The sequence below is a fragment of the Tupaia chinensis genome, unplaced genomic scaffold, assembly GCF_000334495.1.
Source record: "Tupaia chinensis unplaced genomic scaffold, TupChi_1.0 Scaffold000238_1, whole genome shotgun sequence".
NCBI classification, from domain to species: domain Eukaryota; kingdom Metazoa; phylum Chordata; class Mammalia; order Scandentia; family Tupaiidae; genus Tupaia; species Tupaia belangeri.
Window position 1 is genome coordinate 8004559 of NW_006159716.1, and position 4242 is coordinate 8008800.

The 4242-nt window shown below is 52.5% G+C and overlaps 1 long non-coding RNA gene across 2 annotated transcripts in view; it reads left to right on the forward strand.

The window, feature by feature from the left end:
- The window catches only part of LOC114007812 (uncharacterized), a 16337-nt gene extending 12312 nt beyond the window's left edge, over positions 1-4025 (forward strand). The window contains exons 1-3 of one of the 2 annotated variants that reach the window (XR_003549400.1): positions 427-875; positions 2342-2458; positions 3658-4025. This is a non-coding gene — a long non-coding RNA (uncharacterized LOC114007812). Of the gene's footprint in view, positions 1-426; positions 876-2341; positions 2459-3657 lie in introns of those variants that run through there. The other variant, XR_003549399.1, reaches the window with a different exon arrangement.
- The last annotated feature ends 217 nt before the right edge of the window (positions 4026-4242 follow it).

Here is a 4242-nt window from a genome sequence, read left to right on the forward strand (position 1 = left end):
GGTCTGCCCGCCCGCCTGCCGCAGAGCGGCGCGCTGCTCGGGGAGGGGAGGAGGTTGCTATGCAAAGGAGGCGGCGGCCTGCGGGGCCCCCCCCTCACCCAGGGGCCCTCTGGTTGCCAAAACAGACCATTCCCCAGAACAGTCGCCTAGAAACGGGCGCTGTCATAGCAGCCCTCGGTAGCCGCGAGCAAGCGGTGCAGCGGAGGAGCTGGGTCAGGATGTTCAGACCTCAGCACCCCCTCTCCACCTAGCCCCACCGCGGGGTAGGGGGTGGTGGCTGGGCCCCTCCGTGGAGGGGAGGGGGCTCTAATTGGATTGGAACACTCCAGAAACGCATCAGCTGCTCCTCCCTGGGGGAGGGGGAGGGGGAGGGGGAAGCCGCTGCAGACTGTCTTTGTGAACGGCGCAGCCTCTCCCTCTCACAGCTCCGCCCTGACCTGGTCCTCACCGGCTTCTGCACTCTCATGGCTGTCCTAGGGCACCGCGGCCCGCTCATTGTGGAATAGAAAAGGCAGGCGTTGATCCGATGACCACCAAAACGAATTCAGCCCTGATAAGGAGGGTCGTGATGCTCCCGGGATGGACCTGGGTCGGAGGAGCTACGGACATGTCTCCCAAGCCAGTACCCTCCACCCCTCAACACCCCACCCTTAGCAGCCTGGCTAAGCCCATCTAACCTAAACCCGGGAGGTTGGCTCCTTCCTTCACCTGGGACCAGGAGAGCTGCCTTACTGCTTAAGTGTGTCTTGCCTCTTACCGGTTCAAAAGCAGTGTAAGCTTCTGGAAGGCAAAGACAGAGCTCCTATTGTAAGTCTGTGATGGCCCACCTTGGCCCTGAAGAACAGATGGATCTCAACAGACTCACTTGACTTTAGGTGGGTCTAAATTCATTGATTTTTGTTTGTTTTGTTTAGATTTTTTGCCTTAAGGCATGTGGACTCACTGGAGAGAGACCTAGAGACAGTGAGAGGGGAAGTGAGAAATCACCCCCCGGGGGGATGGCCACCCTGCAATCCCTTCTGCTCCACTCTCCTTCCAGGATTTTGGGCACACACACACATGTGCCTGGTGTGATTTTCAAGCCATTGGGTCTGGGACTTGAATTGTACTTGGCCATGTGGGAGTCCAGCCCTTTACTACACTATCTGTTGGCCCAGAATTTTTTTTTTCTTTTTTAATTTACTACAGGATTTGTGAGCTCTCAGAGAGAGAGCTCCTTCCCCAGGGAGGATGAGCATGGCTCAATCCCTTTCCCGTTCTCTTAGGGTTCTAGACGTGCACGCACACGGGGCCAGCGTACTTTTCAAGCCAGTGGGTCCAAGACTCGAACCAAGCTGTTAGCTACTGTGGAATCCAGCCACCTCCACCACCATGCCACGGGCTGGCCTGGTGCCAGCGATCTTTGTCAATGGGATTGCCTTTGTAAGATTGGCTTCTCGGCAGCCATTGCAGACCGGCCTTCGGAGACTAGTGAAACCTCACGGAGCTCTTGCTGATTGGAGCAGGGAGGAGAGTCAGAGGTGGCCTGAGTGACAGGAAGCCCACAGGCAGGCACTCAGGCCTAGCAGGCAGAGGTGTTCCGTGAGCACAAGTGCATAATGGAGGTAGGACAGTTTTATGCTTCCGTGCTGGCAGAGTCCCCTTCCTTCACAGTCCCCAAGAGGCCTTGGGAGTCTTCGGCACTCAGATAGCAAGGGCGTTGGGCTGGTGCAGTGACAGAGGTGAACGTGTGAGCTCTCCCTTCCTCAAGGATTGGTTCCTGATTCAGAGAACGCTTAAATTAGCACCGTCCCCTTCTTGGAAGGAGAGAAAACAAACAAACCATAGTATGGGGACCTTTGCCATGCCTTATGATCACCAGGGTCTTTTGATCAGCTTTCCTGTTTGTGGGTTTTTATCTCACGTCATAAATCCCACTTCCCCAAAGTAAAGGTCAGAAATTTTCTTTCCCAGATGCCCTTGCAGCGGAGGAATGGGCATGTGACCTGGGTTCGGTCATCACGTACTCCCATGTGAGATTTCCATTTGGAAGGGAGCAACTGAGGAAGCAGGCAGCCTGGGAAGGGGCAGAAGGAGCCTCTATGCCTGCCTGCCTTTCCTTCTGAGTTCTGGGAACCTCTTTTTTTTTTTTTAATTTTTTTTCATTTAACTTTATTTAGTATTATTTTAATTTGACGAGAGAGAAACAGAGAAAGAGAGGGAAGGTGAGGAAGCAAGCCACCAGGTCCAGACTCGAACCACAGTCAGCCATGTGGGAATCCAGCATCCCTAACCACCACGCCACCTGCAGGCCCCTCTACGAGCCTCTTAATATTTATCTCATATTTTACTTTTCTGTTAGAGCGGATCCTGTTGTTCACAACTAGGAACATTGATGCAGATGGGGAGAGCAATGAGTACTGGCTAGGTGGTTGGATGGGCAGGTGGAAGGATAGACGAGTGGACAAAGCATGTATGGGTGAGTGGGTGGAGGGTGAGTGGGTGGAGGGTGAGTGGGTGCAGGGTGGGCGGGTGCAGGGTGGGTGGGTGGCAGTCACCAGAACACTGAGTGGTTTTAATTTGTTGCTCTAGGGCATGTGCTGGAGAGAAACAGAGATGAGCAAGTACTCCCCAGAGGGAAGGCTACGCCACAATCCCTTTTCCTCCATTCTCCTCTTAGGGTTTTGGGCATACTTGCACACATGCCCAGTGTGCTTTTCTTTCCTTTCTTCTTTTTTAAAAGAATTATTTATTTACTTAATTCCATTTGTTATTGTTATTTTTTAATTTGACAAGAGGGAGAGAGAAAAGGAAAGTGAGAAAGCAAGCCACCAGGTCCAGGACTCGGACCATGGTCAGCCATGTGGGAATCCAGTGCCCTTAACCACCACACCACCTCCCGGCCCCGCCCAGTGTGCGTTTCAACCTGCATAGGACCAGGACTCGAACCATACAGTCGGCCACTTGAAATCCAGCCACCTTGACCTTTGAATGTTTTTTTTTTAGGAAATGGAAGTATAGATTTCTTTTTTTCCTTTCTGGATCTCTACATTTTCTCTCCCCCTTCCTCCATTCCTCTCTTTTTCTTCCTTAATCAATTGGAACCTGTTACTTGTACAATAATAAAAAACGTTATCAGGGGACCAGCAGTTGGCGTAATGGCTATGTCGCTGGACTCCCATGTAGTTGACCGCGGTTCAAATCCTGGACCTGGTGACTTAAACTCACACCGGGTGTGTGTGCGTGCGTGCCCAAGATCCTGAGGGGAGAATGGAGGAGAAGGGATTGCAGCGTGGCCATCTGCCCTGGGGGGTGATTTCTCGCTTTCTGTCTCTCTGCCTCTCTCTGTTTTTTTCTGGCGAGTGCACGCACCCTATAGCAAAAACCTCTCAAAAAAACCCAAAACAAAACAAAAACAAACAAACAAACAAAAAGTTATCTGAAACCCAGACCCGGAAGCACTCACGGGGTCCAGTGGGAGATCAGCACAGGGAAGGATGAAGCTGACTTTGAACATTGGGGGTTCTGGGCCAGGGTGAGCCCTGGAGGTGCCCTGACTCTGTACTCAGATCCCACTTTCTCAGTGAGGCTGCCCTGAACCCCACCCTGTGGCGGCGCCCACCACTCGGAGCATGCCTGACTCCTGCCTCGTGACATTGTTCCCACTGTTGCCCGCAGTCCTGCTTCGCCTCGAGGAAGGATGACACGGATGTGGACGTCGGTGACTCATGTCCCATTGTTCCGCCCTCTCCCCTCCTGGGCTCCCAGTGCCACTGCCCCTCGGCTGACATGTGCCACGCTCTTGTTCTGCAGCGATTTTCTGTGGGCATGCCTTGTCACCAGGCACACAGTCAGCTCCACGGGGACTGGAATTGCAGCTTGGGTGGTTTTCTTCCTCTCCAACTTCTATGAGTTTTGCAAACTCAATTCCTCATGGCTTTACTGGAAATAGGATTTTTTTTTTTTTTAGCCACAGGGCGCTTGCACTTGCCAGAGACAGAGAGAAAGAGAGGGAAAGTGATAAACCGCTCGCTGGAGGGGATGGCCACACCACAATTCCTTCTCCATCTCTCGGGATTTGGGGCCCACGTGCATTTTCCAAGCCATCAAGTCCAGCTGCTCTCAGCCATGCAGGATCCAGCTGCCTTAACCACCACAACACCTGGCTGGCCTAGAAGTAGAATTTTTTTAAAAAAGAGAATTATTGGGACAAACAAACAAACATTCTGGGAGCTTGTGCATACATGCCCAAAATCCTGAGAA